Genomic DNA, 15,919 nt, shown 5'->3' on the forward strand with positions numbered 1-15,919 from the left:
GGAAGGAACATAAATAAACCTGTTTCGCTCTCTGCTGACTCAGAGCTCAGAAAGGTGAGGCTTCTGAAATCCTTCGTGTCAATCCCCTTCTTAGAGCCTGATCTTGCGTCGGCTTGCAACGCCTCTCCCCTCCCGATGCGCTCGGCTGCGAGGTGGCACCGCACGGCCACAGACACGCAGCAACCCAGCGCATGCACACACACACGCACACGCGCGCGCGCACACACACACACACACACACACACACACACGACACACACACAGACACACGCGCGCGGACGCAGCGCAGGCTCCTCCCGTTTGGCCCCTCCCCAGCTTCTCCTCTCCTCGTCTCCTTGCCACAAACAGCGCCGGCTGCCAACCCGCCCGCCGCCGCCGCCGCCGCCGCCGCCGCTACACTTCTGCACTCTTTTTCTTGACACGGCGGCAACATGAGTGCCTGGGAAGCGCCGGCGGTTGCCGCTGCAGAGCCTTCGCGCTGCCTCTGCTGGCCCTTGGTGGATTAATCGCTGCTCTGAGCCCTGGACTGGGGCGGGGGTGTTTTTTTGCGTTTTCCCTTCTCCTTCTCCCTCTCCCTCGTATGTGTGAGTGCGCGTTCATATGGGAAAATTAAAAGGAGCAAAGCGACCAGCCGAAGAGGGAGTTTTGGTGGCGAGGGCCCCCCACGCAAGAGCGACTCGCGCCTTCCCCATCCCGTCCCCAGCAGCCTCCCGCACCTGCCCAGGAAGCAGGCACTCAGCGGCAAGACCCCCGAGGCTCCCGGCAGGTAAGTCGCACGCACCTGACCTCCCTGCGCCCCCGACTCGTGGCCGGCTCAGCCGCGCTCGGCACGCGCGTGGGCGGGGGGAGGGAGGGGAATTCCAGGATTTTAGGAAGTGGTGGACGGGAGCGAGGGAGGGACACGGGTCGTGCGCTGCGCTTCTTGTCTCGGATGCCAACGCAGTGGGGGGTGTTGGTTGCGGGGCTTGGGGGCGATTTGGGAGGATTTTTGTTGCAGGGGCTGTTCCTTTGGCCAGGGTTTGCCATGCATGCGGTAGTTGGGCTCGCAGCGTTCGCCTTGGCTGGGTGGGCGCATCGCCAGGGTGGGTGCCGGAGAGGGAGCCGAAAGTGCCCGGGATCGGGGACGAGAGCGGTGGCCCGGCAAGTGGCGTGGCGCACAGGGCTGGTGCGTTCCGAGCTGGCTTCGGGTGCTGCAGGTAGATCCGGCGCTGGGCAGCCGGTAGTGGCAGCTGATTGGGAGGAAGGACGCTGGAGGAGGAGAAGGAGAGAAGCCGGAGCCGGTGTGTTTATTGCACTGAGTCCAGCCGCGGCTGCAGGGGAGGAAGGCGTTGGAAAGAGCCGCATTGCCCTCCTCTTCCTCCTCCTCCTCCTCCTTGTGCGCGAGGCAAAAGCGTGATCCCTGGGATCTGCCCGAGCCAAGCTCAGAGAGGCGAGGGCGCATCGCGTCGTGGCTGCCTTTTGGGCAGGGGCGTGTGCCTGGGCGCGCAAGGTGCAAAGCCTTAATTGGACCTGGACTTTGGCAAGCAGAGAGGCTGCCTGCTCCGCCAGGGCGCTTCCCTCCTCCGCAGCGGGAGGAGACGCAGCAGCTGGGCGAGTGTGAAAGCCATGTGGACCCTCCGGCCATGCCACATGGCAGCTCCCCTGTCAGCTTCCTCCCTGCCGCCGCCTCTCCACCCCTAACCCTGACCCATTTGCCGAAGGACTGCTGCCTGAACAGAGGTGGTTGGGGGCCCATAAGACAGCTGGGGGTGTGGGGCAGTGTGGATCAAACACGATTTGTTTCTGATCGTTTGCTAGGGCTTGCACTGCAGACAAAGGTCAGCAGAGTTTTGCACCCGGAAAGCTACAATGGGCCAAAAAAGTCGGGCAAGAGTGCTTCATGGAAATGTCCAAGGTGGCATAGAGAAGTCAGGCACCTGTTTGCAGCATAGGTAGGACTCGTGGCGGTTTGAGTGGTGCTTGAGAGTAGTGGCTTCTGTTTGCCTATTTCCTTAAAAAAATCTGCTTTATTTATGTATTTTAAGATGAAGCATGCTTAGGGCTACTGGACTGGTACAGAGAAAGGAGTTCCTAGAAAATATTTGAATGGGAGGATGGTGTCGATGGATGATGACGCAGTTGTTCCTGGATGGCTCATTTACACACTCTGAACTATGACGCTTACCTGCGCCTTTTTTGTGAAGTGTGAGAGGAAGCAAATGTTGGGGAGATGGGATGATTGTATATACAATCATCTGCAAGGGAGGGGATGGTGAAAGCTCATAAGGATCTGGTGGTTTTTCATAAGGCATCATTTTATGAAGAACCACAAGGGTTTTGCTCTTTCGGTTATTGTAGTTTCCCAACAACATCTGGAGAGAGATTATGCCGATTAGTTGAGGGAATCATTTTTCTTTTCTCGCAGGAGGGTTAAATTCCACTGTACACTTTTGTGGAACGGATTTCACTGTGCTGGAAACTCAGAGATAGGAAGCCTGCAGATTCGAAATGACTAATCTATCAAATTTGCCTTCCCTGTATTACTCTCCTGCTCAGTATTCAGCAACTGTTGCCATATCAGCCCCTGAGTGAATCAGGCAATGTGGGGGTGTTGTTCAGTTGGTCAGAAAGCATCTTGGAGCAAGGGAAGGGAGGGACTGCAGCTCGCTCATAAAGCACATGTTTTGCATATGGAAGGTCTCCACTTCAATTCCAAGCACCCCCGGTTTTAAAAAACCTGGTAGTACCAGATGTAGGTGAGGCCCTCTGTGTGAGAATCCAGAAAACCGCTGTTGGGCTTGGACTATGGGGACAAATATTCCAACCTGCTTCCAGTCTTCCCAACAGGGCACAGCAGAAAGGGCTAAAAAGACTGCAGCTTGGGAGGCAGTACATGCCTTTGCCCTGAGAAATGGGAATGAGTGCACTAAGGACCCCAGTTGACATTGCAAGCTGTCAAAGGATGTGAAAGGAAGGACTGGAAGGGGGAGAGATCCTGGAACTGCCAAAATTTCAGGCTCACCAACCGCCTCCACTCATGAAGTGTTTGTAAATTGGAGAGTCTGCTGTATTTACTACGCTTCCCCTTTCCGCCTGACAGCATGCACTAATCGCACTTATTTTCCTCGATTTTCTTTTTTGTCATTTTCACAGCAGAATGTGACTACAAAACAATTGGAAACCCTTCCCTTTTCAGAGGTGATTCAAGCTAGACTAGTCTCCCCCACTCCCTCTTTTCTGGTATATGTTGTACTTGAAGTGTTAAAATCCTCAAGAGGCTGAGGAGGTGGGAGGACGGGGGAAGAGAGACAGATCAGCGAAGGTTTTACTAGTAGTTACTTCAAACATTTCCTCTTCCTTATATTTAAAAAGGGGATAAAAAGAAAACATGTTCCAAAACCAGTTCTGGGCTATATGAAAGTGAAATATTAATGACCCGGGAAAGCTTAGACAGCAGATAACTTCGCACAGAATCGTTTTGGAGAGATTCCGTCCTTCTTGCAACTCCTTGTGGTATATGAAATTGCGTCTCTGTAGTACAAATGCAATTAAAAACTTCAGGGCTGCAGGATTTGTAATTATGGGGGTAGAACGATGTTGGCCAATGGGTCACGATAGCAAATCTAATCATCTTTTCCATTGGAGAACATCTGTGATTTGACTTGTTTTTATATTCTGTAGGCCGGATTGCTGTGGAAATGTTCTGAAATAGCTTGCAGGAGCTTCTGTCAAATGCCTTTGCAGAAGGTGTTTGGCTGAGTTCTGAGCTGCAACAGAGCAGTTTTTGCTGTGCTTGAGTGTGTCAGGAGAGAGACGTGTAATAATACAGGAAGTCTGAAACAGTCATTCTGATGTGGCTTCAAAACCTTTTAACCCTGGATCAATTCTGATGTTACGTTTTTACACATTAAAGCCCTGCTACACTAGGATAATTCACTTTCTGTGCCAGTTATTACAAAATCACTGCACTTGCCACTTCATGAAATGGGCTCTGTCTGATGTTGCTTTTACCTACAGCTAAAATTCTTCTTTGTGACCTTGTCAGCTCTGCTGTGACCTCTCCTTTGTTAGCCTTGCTCTTGCCTTAGGCAACACGTTCTGAAAAATGCTTGCTAAAGTCATCTTTGCGGCCTGTTGTATGATCATACTAACCCTTTCACTTTCTGCCTTTGACTTTGTGTTGTACTCAGCATGAACATCAAGCTTCTAGTCCTCATTTTTCCCTATCTCCGTTTCATAATGCGTCTCATTGTGGTAGTTTTTCTTTCCAGGCTAACTGCAGAAATGATTCATATGGAGACAGGCCTGTAGGACAATAGCCCGGTTGTTACTCCAAGACTGCATTGCAGTGCTGAAATGGATACACAAATGTATATGCTGAAGTCATACTGATATGCCTTCATGACCCCCACCTGTAGAAAATATACTCTCATCCTCCTCCCTGAGAGATTATATGAGTTACCTGGTCAAGCCATTCCAGGACAATGAGAGCATTTAAACATCTGGAATTCTTGGATTGGCCAAGGATTGGGTGATCTGAGAGCTACTTCAACATGCAGAACATCAGTACATACAGATCAAAGTGACAATTGGCTAGCAGACAGCTTAGGTTTAATCCTGATCATGAGAGGGTGAGGCTTGAATGGTCCAGGAGACAGAATATCAGATCTCAACCATTGGGTTCTAATCTCCATCTATGCCAATGAATTGAAGTACCCTCAGTGTTTGTTCTTCCATGTGTAAAAGGAATGACTGCCACATTTGTTGTTGTTGTTAGTCGCGAAGTCGTGTCCGACCCATCATGACCCCATGGACAACATTCCTCCAGGCCTTCCTGTCCTCCACCATCCCCTGGAGTCCACCTAAGCTCACACCAACTGCTTCAGTGACTCCATTCAGCCACCTCATCCTCTGCCGCCCCCTTCTTTTGCCATCTATTGTTCCCAGCATTAGACTCTTCTCCAGGGAGTCCTTCCTTCTCATGAGGTGGCCAAAGTATTTGAGTTTCATCTTCAGGATCTGGCCTTCTAAAGAACAGTCAGGGTTGATCTCCTCTAGGACTGATCAGTTTGATCGCCTTGTGGTCTAAGGGACTCGCAGGAGTCTCCGCCAGCACCACAATTCAAAGGCCTCAGTTCTTTGGCGCTCAGCCTTCCTTATGGTCTAGCTTTCACAGCCATACATTGCAACTGGAAAAACGATAGCCTTGACTTTACGCACTTTTGTTGGCAGGGTGATGTCTCTCCTTTTTAGTATGGTGTCTAGATTTGCCATAGCTTTCCTCCCCAGGAGCAAGCGTCATTTAATTTCTTGGCTGCAGTCCCCATCTGCAGTGATCTTGGAGCCCAGGAAAATAAAATCTGTCACTACCTCCATTTCTTCTCCATCTATTTGCCAGGAAGTGAGAGGACTGGATGCCATGATCTGCCACATAGAGTTCTTTAAATGAACAACCAGGATGACAGCATGTTTTTGCAACAGAGGTAGCATGTGTGACAACAACCTGTCTGAAATCTGAATGGATGCTAGTGCTTTGTTCACTCTCAAAATGTCGACACACTTGCCTGGAGCCTTGGGCAAGAAAGGGTTGCAGCAGGTCAGTGGATCGTTTTGCCTGGGGCATCCTGGGAGTTGTAGGCCTTTCTTCTGTCTAAACTTGCATAGGATTGCACCCTAAGCTTTCTCTTTCCTTTCCTTCCTTTCTTGGAGCTTTTTGTCTCTGCAGCTTGGCTGGCACTTGCACCCATTCCATTTTTCCTTTGCGGCTAATTTACCACCATGAGCTGTGATGCTTTCTGGTACTTAGGTTCTCCTGGTTCTGTTGCAGCAAAGGCAGATCAGGAAGACAGAAATCTGCTTTTTGTTATGGTGTCCAGATCTGTCTTGAGTCTGTTATGATCTACCATAACCAAATGCTTAATCACAGAAGGACAGCATGGCTCAGCACTCATGCTTTTCACACAGAAGGGCCCAGTTTTGATTCCTGACTTCAAGGAGGGCTGTAAAAATTCCTGCCTGAAAACATGGAGAGCCACTGTTGACCTGACATGTATAAAGCAACTTCCTACATCCTTCAGGAGAATTTTGGGCATGAGGCCATCACAATCCTTCCTTAAGTGGAGGAGTGCACACTAGGCGAGCATCGCCCAGATCCTGTGGCAACAATTCTTCATCTACCTGGATCCAGTTTCTGCTCCCTCCCATTAGTGGCTCCCAGGTTGCTCCATGTGTTACAGAAGACTTCTTGAATGTTGGCATCTAGTTCTCTTCAGGTGATACAGTCATGATGAGCTGACACAGGTAGGAAAGGGCTATTAGGTTGCGCCTTTAGCCTGCTCTGTAATTACGTGGCTCTTTGTTGTTGTCATTATTTAACTGATATATAATTACCTTATCAAAAGGTACCTCTAAGCAGTTAAGCCATCTCCAGGTATGTTTTAATAGAATTCCTTGTGGAAGCTTCCCACACAGTTAAGATCCCTGGAGGCTTTAAATCATGCAGGGAGACTCCAGGAGCAGAGAATGCTTGTAGTTGCTGAAGTTACTGTAGAATATGAAGAAATTGACACAGATTGGACAAACGTAGGGGTAGAGTCTGAGTTCTTTCTTCTCATGTTGCTTCTTCATTGCTGAAATGCCTGAAGAGAGCTTATGTTTGCTTTTGCCTAAGACACCCAGGGAGATCCAGGACTGCATGGGAGATAATGGGCTTCCTCGGCTGACTTCGAGGGCACCCTGCAGAGAAGGAGAATTATCCTTCACCCAAGAGATGGCAAGCGCCTTCTAATGAGAGTGATGAGCACTGGTTGTCTTGAAGGAGGAGGCTGTGAGACCCAGAGGACCGAAACAACTAGCGACTCATCCTTAGTATCACCTCCCTGGGTGTAGTACTTGAGTAAGTGTCTGTCATACAGCTCCAGATGTCTTTTAGAGAAGTTAGAGAAGTTTATATTGTTAATTTGTTTTATATTTTTAATGTATTATATTTTAATTTATGTTGTGAGCTGCCCCGAGGCTTTGGCGAATGGGGCGGCATAGAAATGTTTTAAATAAATAAATAAATAATAAATAAGTGTCTGTCATACAGCTCCAGATGTCTTTTAGAGAAGTGCGGTTAACTGGTTTGGTTTCAGTCTAGGTTCAGCTCTAGTTTTGACAGAGAAATGGCCTTAGTTGTCGTGACAGAAGGCTATGCGGGGAGAGGGACAAATGGAAAAACAACCCCCAGTTGATTGTCCCCTGAATGGCCTTCAAGAACCTCAGCTCTGATATCCTTCTCTGGAAAGGTTCTCTGGGGAACTGTGTTTCACTGGTTGTGTTGCTAAGGTGCGTGGTTATTTATGCTAAGGGTGGTTTATGCAGCAGTAAGGCCACTTAAATTTCCATCTGGTCTAGCATGAATGTCCAGCGATGTGAAGTGAGGTGTCCTCAGAATACAAATGTGCTGCATTCAGACAATGCAAGAAGCCATGGTGGGTTTTGCCATGTAGTTTCTCTGTTGTGCTATCTGAACCCGATCATGGTTTGTTGGAAGCCGTCCTGAGGCTTCCAACTGGGACGGCATACAAAAGTTCCAAATAAATAAATAAATAAATAAATAAATAAATAAATGGTATATCTCCATGGTAACGTTGGTCTTTAGAAGCAACAATAAGAAACAATGATCTGCTCTATAGCTTATCCGTAGCACCGTGGCAAGTCATATTATCTGAATCCAGGATCATGGTTGTTATGGTCCCAGTATGCAACTAATACAGAGTCCGCTGGAAAGAGCAGCAACCTCAGGTGTCACTCCAGCCATCCAGCCTTTATGTGAAGATCAGTGTGGAAGAGGCAGGTGTCATAGGTGGCCCGTGATGCACCTTGGATTGAATTTCAGAGTGACTGATGGGATACATGTCAACAGTGGGAGGACTGAGCAGGGAGGATGGAAACCACAATGACACAGAAACCACCTGATCATCTTTCAGGTAGTTCATGGTTAAAAAAACCACCAAGCATGGTAACCACACAGGGTTGTTTGTCATATCGTGTGAACGCAACCATGTTATCTGGCTCTACCTCATTTATGTAGGATTCTGGGAAGGTGATAGAGTTGCTGAATCAATGTCTTGGAGGGATGTGGGCTAATAAGCCCACTTGAGATAATTTGGAGGTACCATTGCTAAGTGCTCTGTTTTCCTGGGAGAAGGGTTTTGGGATGGGTCTGCATTGCCCCTGAAAAATTCAGATCAGCTTTGCTGCTGGAGGCCCAAGGAGGTCTGTGTGACACAGAAAAGGTCTGCTTGCTGTGACCCCTCCTAGGCATAGATAACCTGGCCATGCTTATTCATATACCATGTCAGGATATAGTTGGGAGAATGGGAAACTGGTTACCCAGTGTACACCCACTAGGCTATTAATGTCAGTTGGAATACACCTTGCTGATTCCTGTTCCATTCTGAGTTGCAGGTGTTTGCCATGAAAGCCCTACATAGCTTGGAGCAGGATACCTCGGGGACTCTCTAATACAACCCAAGCCTACCTGTGCATTAGGGTCATAGTCGGAGACCCTAATCCTCAGTGTCTGACCTGAGCCAGGTGACATCAAGAGAGAAAAACTTGCTTGGCCGTGTTCCTTCTCCTGTCCAACCTGTTCTGATCTCCTTTTGAAACCAGGGAAAGGCCTCTTTGCTATATTTTCCCATGCTTTTTAACTGATCAGTCTTCTTAGCAAATTCTTTTACTGCTGCCATCCTGCTGTTTCATGCCATATTTTATTATGTATTTTTGTAGCTACTGCATTATTGTTGGTGTTTTGAGACATGCAGGTAAAATTTTATATCAAAAAGTGGGGGATACCTCTTACGACAAAACAATACATAAAGGAATCACAGCCAGTATTTAGCTTTCTTGCTCTGCCTCTATATATTCATGTGTATATTTATAAAAATACAAGTAAGCATAGAAATTGTAGAAAAATCCATCTTGCAGTAGTAGTTAGTGCCCCTGATAGTTTGGATACACAGGCTGTGGTTCTGCATTCCCAGAATGGACCTGATGAAATTGCTGAATGCTTTCAAATATTCTGGAGTGGGGTGTTTGCTGGTCCTGGATGTATTTTCATTTTCCACAGTGATGCTAACTTGTTATTGCAATGCTCTCAATTCTGCTACCAGTGTGTTCCTTGGCTTTCCCAGCTTTGTGACATGACAGCTGAAATGCAGCATGTTTAAGCACTTAGAAGTCGCGTGCATGGCATGGTTCACAGTTGGCCAATTTCATCCATATATGCTGGCGAGTTCCCCCCTCCCCCCGGCCCACTTTCCCATTAGGGCAGAATAATGAAAGCTATGGATGTATAGTGTATATGCAATTGAATAAATAGCAGCTTAGCAATTCACTAGTTAAAATTACGGGCATGCATATGTATCGCTTTCCCCCTGCCTGTTGCGCTACATGTCAGGATATATTGCTCAGATTCTACAAACTCGCATGCTCTGTACGAGACGCAAGTCCAGTGAGATTTCCCTTCTGGATTGTAACAAAATACTTGTGCTTTATATAGGAGGCTGTTGCTTTTATCAGCAGCAGCATCCGTCCTATACATGATAGTCAGTTCATAATAAAGCCCAAGGACTGGTGATGAGAACGAAAGGGACTTGTAGCTGAGATAGAGAAGTGCCACAGCACACGCAAGGGGGACATCCTGGGGGGAAAGCCAGAGAGAAATTGCAAAAATATCTACATTAAAATCTCCCTGTCTGCATTATGCAGGGTTTTTTTAAAAGCAAAATTAATTTAGATGGAGGGCAACTGAATAAGCAGCGCTGTAAGAATTGTTGGAATAAATGGAATTTGGTACATACAATAACTTGTCAATTATTTGTCTGTAAATATCTATGCTTTTTGCTTTAGGATTTGATGCACCTTAAGATGGAGACAAGGACCAAATCTCTTCCTCCATCCTCAAAAGTATATTAACAATCTTTTTCTAAAAAGAAGTTGTCAAGTCTGGCTGAAGCGCCTTTTGCTGGAGAAGCTAGAGAGTAATGATGTAAAATGCTCTGCATCCATGTTGTTCCTGTTACAACACCCAGGGCAGGCATCAAGAGTTGGTATGGCTGGGCGCTTGCTGAGGGCCCATGGCCTGGCAGGGGCCCGTGGCAAGGCCTCTGTGGAGCTGCTCCTCCTCCCTGCTATTGCAGCCTGCTTGCTCACCTCCACCACTGCTCTACTCTGCAGTGGTGGTGTGAAGGTACCATGGTTGTGTTGCCTACCTGCTCACTGGTCCGTGAGGGCAGGAAGTGGTAGTGGTCAGGAGGAGGAGGAGGAGGAAGACTAGCTGTGATCATGGTAATGAGAAGGTAGACTCAGTGAGGGAAGGGTCCCATTGAGGGTGCCTTTCCCAAGGGCCCTCAAAAACCTGGAGCTGGCCCTCATCGCACCCATGCCCGTGGCATGCTGCAGAGTGCCTAACAGAAGGGGCAGGTCCTCTCCCCAGGAGCAGGCTTGCGTCTCCACCATGGTGGAATCCTTGCACCGTGCCAATGCCAGCCCAGCTCGGAGAGCCCACAAGCTTTCCTTCGTTGCTATGCAGGGCCGGCCCCTCTGCTCCTCTCTCCTTTGCCTTTGCCGAGTTCTGCAGCTTGGGCCTGGAGAAGGACAGGCTGGACCTAGACCAGGACCTAGAAAAGGACAGGCGGGGCTGAACTAGCAAAAAGAACCAGTGGCCTCTGCAGAGAACGACATCTTGCCCAGGACCACCCAAACTCTGGAGCTGGCCCTGGTTTCAGTTCTTGTGTAGGGAACATCCACAGGTAAACTTGGAAGTTCACACGACCCCCACCCCCATTGCCTCTTCATTAGGAGATTGCAGCTGAATGTCAGAGTGGACCATGTGAAGTACCTCTCTTTGTCCTGCTGTCCTGTTGCAGTGAACACTCTTGGCATGCTGGGAATCCCAACCCCCACTTTTAAAGCTGGTTTCCTTTTAGAGCACAGATGAGCAATTCTCTTCGTCATAGTTTGGCATTTAGCTGGTGGCTGTAGCTTTGTCAGGCCATGCTTGACTCCTGGGATTTTACAGATAGCTTCTGATTTGGTTTTCACTGATGGATCTACGTAGGTGCAGCAGTCCAGCAAGAAAGTGCCACTACATTCGGTGAAGTAGTAAAACATGTTTAGTATTCAGAAAATAAAATTTAAAATTGCCTAAGTTAAGTGCACCTTATGCAGAATAACTAAATGTAAGGAGAGATTTCACGTGGTGGTTGTCGTCGTCGTCATTTTAAAGGGTGTAAAACGAAAACAGAAATCCCTTCTTCAGAGATCCCAGCCACAAGTACTTTATTCATTTCCATAAATATTTCTGTATTTCTTTATTTCAGCCAAAACAAGACTCCCGGAGTGGGTTAGAAAGATGTATAATGAGACAATTCCTGCCTGCAGGGCTTGCAATCTAAAAGACTCAAGACAAAACAAAAAGGGGTTGGGGGGGAGGAGGAAAAGGCAAGGGAGAGGAGCGGAGGTGTGCCCTGGCACAGTCTCACCTGTCTTCTCTGTTCACCCCTTCCACAGGTTTTTGTAGTGGCCAATCTGACTTGATGCAACAGCAGCACAGAAGAAATTAGGATCTTGCACTGAGTTAGAGATAGTGCAGAATTTAATCTCAGTTCCTTTTGCTGAGAAGATACCCACTTTCTTCATACTTAGGATAGAAGAACTTGAGATTAAAATAGATTCAGGAGAACAAAATGACAGATGTCAGTCCTGGATCAGGGTTGCCACCTCTTCACTTCTCACTGAGGTGAGAAATAGGTGCCTTTAAAGGTTTGACGGTTTCTTTTCTTTAATGCCTTTAACCGTTTCAACATAGGCCTCACCTTGCTGAGAATAAAGGGGCTTCTTGAATTTGGCGGGTGCAGATGACTGAGAATTTAGTTTTAGTTACTACGACTTTCTTCGTATTCTCGTTGGAAAGAAATTGAGATGTACCGAGATAAATAAATAAATAAATAAATAAATAAATCAAATGTGAGGGGAAATGAAACTGACAGATTCATCCATGCTTAGCAACAATGCTTTGTACCATGCTGCTCTGAGCTTTCTTGAATTTTGTTGTCTGTCTCCATCGCTTGAGCTCAGGTAGAATGTTAATAAACGAGGCTATATTAATTGCCCCAGCCCCTTTGATGCCTTTTATGGCATGCTAAGCTGAGAAGGATGCCCTGTGGCAGAGGCACATTTTATGGCCGCATCTCCTCACTGTGGGCAGAAATGGGTTTGCTATAATGCAGCTTCAATTGCTTTTCCATCAATGGGAAAGCTTCTATTGACTTCAGCAAAAGAAAGATTTCACCCTTGGAATCTCCTCCTGTATTAATCATCATGCATTATGCAGCCACCTGTTAAAGACAGAATCAATTGCCATCTCTTTGCTAGCCATTTGTTTCTGGTTCCACCATAGGGTAGTGACTGCCAAAGGAAAAAAGGAAAAATCCATTTTTGGAATGAAGCTGTGGACGAGTCTGGGTTGATGAACAGACTGTTGTATGTCAGGAAAACAATGGAAGCGGCATGCCGGTTAGGTCCAGAATCCAGAATGGTATTATTTTTAGTAATCACTGTCATACATTTGCCTGTGTGTGTGTGTGTTTAGGGTTCCACATGATAAGAACATTGATTGAGGTAATTCATCTTCGAGTCATGGGAGCCAATATGAAGGCACTAGATAAGAGTGTGCAGGAACGCACACTGATCCAGATGTGTAGGGTGTTCAGAAAGGTTTGACATGCTGGCATAGAAAGAACTTCCTCAATAGCCTATTTTGAATGTTGAATGCTGCTGCTCGGACTGCAGGCTATAGTCACTCACTTACGTATTTCACTTTTATAGTATTCCATAGGCCATTGAGCTCTCTGAGCACATTACAAAATTTAAAAGAGTTTTAAAAGCAATAGTCATAATTAAATAAACAATAGACAATAAAACCAATGCAACAAAAATCGACAACCCCATGGTGAGTGTAAGAAAATTAATATAGGGCATAGCAGCAATAAAAACACAATTAAAACAAAAGTCATCTGTTAAATATCTGGAAAATGAAAAGGTTTTCACCTGGCACTGAAAAGAGAACAAAGATGGCATCTGGCACAACTGCTAGGAGAGCATGTTCCAAAGACATGGCGCCACTACAGAAAAGCCCTTCTCCTAGTCATTTTTCCTGTAGCTTCTTTTTTTGGGGAGGTTTCTCTGAGAAGCTCCTCCGCAGATGTTCTTAGGGGATGGGTAGGAACATGCGGAGCATGGCGATTTGTCTGGCACCTGGTTAAAATGTCAAGTAGAGCGACTTTATCACTGGATGTGAAAGCTTTGGGGAAGCCTGGTTTAGAAGCAGTATGTCAGTGAGCTGAATGAAGCACTGGGCTTGTACACTGCTTCCTTATATCCTCTCCACTGAGATTGCAAGGAAGAGATAGGAAGCATCCACACCCTACTTAATACCATTTTATGGCTGCATCTGAGAAAGACAAATTGTGGTTGGCACCAACTGTAGTTAAAGAGACAGGTTCATAAACTGTTGCTTAATCATGGCTTGTTTCATAAGCCATTGTTTAAACTAAAAACAGTTTGTGCTTTTACATGTAAATGATAGTGAGTGTTAAAGAGGAAATGGTTATTTCCAATCTCGTTCTCTTGGCTGAAGCAAAGAATTAAAGGGGACCAGAAGCAAACAAACCCAGTGGTGTGTTCACATAATGCTAAATCATGGTTTTGTTACATGCCTGAACACACACATTTATGATGTCTAAGAGGTAGCGCACACAATTCTAGATTTGTAAATATTACAGTTGGTGAGAGTCTTTGGCCTGCGGCAACGTACCCTGAAAATAATAGGTTATATGTATTATAGGAAGAATGTGCATTACAGGAGAAGATTGCTAGTGGTGGGAAAGATATATTTCCAGAAGATTGTCAGAATTCCTGTGAACTCTTGTCTCCAGGTACAAAAATTTGTATGTTGTGGAGTGGCATTGCAGCAGTAGGTGCCTTCCTGACTTATTGAAGGTTTGAAGTGAGCTTTTGCTTGTAATATACTTTCATGTGCTTTATTATACCATAGCTGAATGCTTGAAAAGGGCTACTGTTACCAGTTTCCATCTTCTTAGATGGACCCTCAGAGTTCCCCAGTTTCATCATTCAGAATTTGAAGGATACTATGAGATAGATCTGAGGCAGGACATCTTGAGGACATGAGACTGAAAGTTTGTCAGATTTAAGAAGAAACCTTGAATGCCTGTTATGAGAATGAGCAGCTGGGAGATTTGGGCTGGCATGTGTTTCCCCTTCTGCTCTTCCTGTTTAGCACATCGGGGTTAGTTGCTGTAATGCTTCTTTTTGCAGCTTAGAGAAAACCACAGTTATCCATTATGCCAGAATACAGGAAACTCTGCTTTGTTCAGAAAAGCTAGAACAAACCACAGTCCAACCATGGTTTCAGATCCTGGTTTGTTAACAAACTTTGGTTTGAACAAACCATGAATCCCCCTATGTGGATGCAAGGGGGGGACTGAAGATTCTTCCGCACCTTCAAAGGAAATGCTCAACTTGCTTCCGTTGTGTGCAGAAGAAGGAAGGGCAGCATGCTTAACATATTCTTGTAACTTGGTGCAGTGCATTCCCATAAGGGAAGACACAGGTGGACTGAAGCTTAGTGACAAAGCACAAGTTTTGCATTTGAAAGGTCTCAGGTTCATTCTCCAACATCTCTAGGTTGGGCCAGAAACTTATTCTTGCAACCCCAGAGAGCTGCTGACAATCAGAGTCAACAGTACTGGTCTAGATGTTATAAGCGTCTTCTATTGTTCCTATGAATTATATCCAACAGGCCTGATGAGTATTCTGAATGGACCAAGAAAGCAACATGGGACATACTCCAAATTTTCTGCTGCACAGAGATTCTCTTCTATGTGCAGATGTATGAGGATCCTGTGGAAACCAGATGATATGCAAAGGGGATCCCTATTTGAAATCCACTGTATTAAAATATTTGGAGTTCTGGAAGGGCAAATGAATACTTAGCATTAAACAGCCACATGCAATTTTGTAGGGCTGGGTTTTCCCCTTTCATTGTAATATCTCACAGTTTTATTATTGTAGGGTTGGAAAATAGTTAAGGAAGAAATACAGTGCACCTCCTATGACTGGGAGCAAAGGTAATTCCATTCTGACAGATACATATCCAAACTAATTTTAAAAACTTGCTGTGCCTGCAGTCCTTAAACCTCCCCTGGTAGTGTTTTTCAATTTGCCAGTCTATTCTTATGGGTAGAACTTTTCCCCAATATTATTTAATCTAAACCTCTATCTCTCCCTGCAGTTTAAGCTCATTACTACTTTTTTGTTCCTTGGTAGCAGTGCAAAGCAACTGGTTACCTTCCTACTTAATCACCACCTGATACATATTTGAAAACATCTGTCATGTCTCCCTAACATAATCTCTGTTTAAGACTAAACATATCATTCAGTAGTCTTCTCTCTGTCACTGGACCTACTAAGAGATGTGTGAGCTCTTAGCTTCAGCAAATAAACAAACCCTTCAGTTCTGTGTCAGCCCCCATCCCCAAACCCTGGGAATCTGTGTTGTGTACAACTTTAAACTAAATGGAGGAAAGTCTTTACAGCCTTACAATGTCAGTCAATGAACCCCATCATAGTTGAAGGATGTTACTTTCAGAGTCTTCTTGGAAAGGGAGTATGTCCATATGATAACAGTGTGCCTGAAGATCTGCCTACTACTTAGCTGAATGTCCAATTTACGAGATCTTAAAAGCAGCCTGTTTTCAGTTGTAAATCTTTCATTAAACACATAGTGCTTGGTATTTGAATAATCTCTTACTGGGGGATAGTTCTTCATATATTTCTGAAAAGGTGGCTTTCAGAGGCCAGTCTTTCCCTA

At 45.9% G+C, this 15,919-nt stretch overlaps 1 protein-coding gene across 3 annotated transcripts in view; it reads left to right on the forward strand.

Moving 5' to 3' along the window:
* Positions 1-414: 414 nt before the first annotated feature.
* CCSER1 (coiled-coil serine rich protein 1) overlaps positions 415-15,919 on the forward strand; it is a 494,606-nt gene continuing 479,101 nt past the window's right edge. For all 3 annotated transcript variants that reach the window (XM_044428521.1, XM_044428522.1, XM_044428523.1), the window contains exon 1: positions 415-766. The gene's annotated coding sequence lies outside the window, so the exon portion shown is untranslated. The remainder of the gene's footprint in view (positions 767-15,919) is intronic.

This window comes from Varanus komodoensis, unplaced genomic scaffold, assembly GCF_004798865.1.
Source record: "Varanus komodoensis strain SLA01 unplaced genomic scaffold, ASM479886v1 scaffold2, whole genome shotgun sequence".
Taxonomy (NCBI): Eukaryota; Metazoa; Chordata; class Lepidosauria; order Squamata; family Varanidae; genus Varanus; species Varanus komodoensis.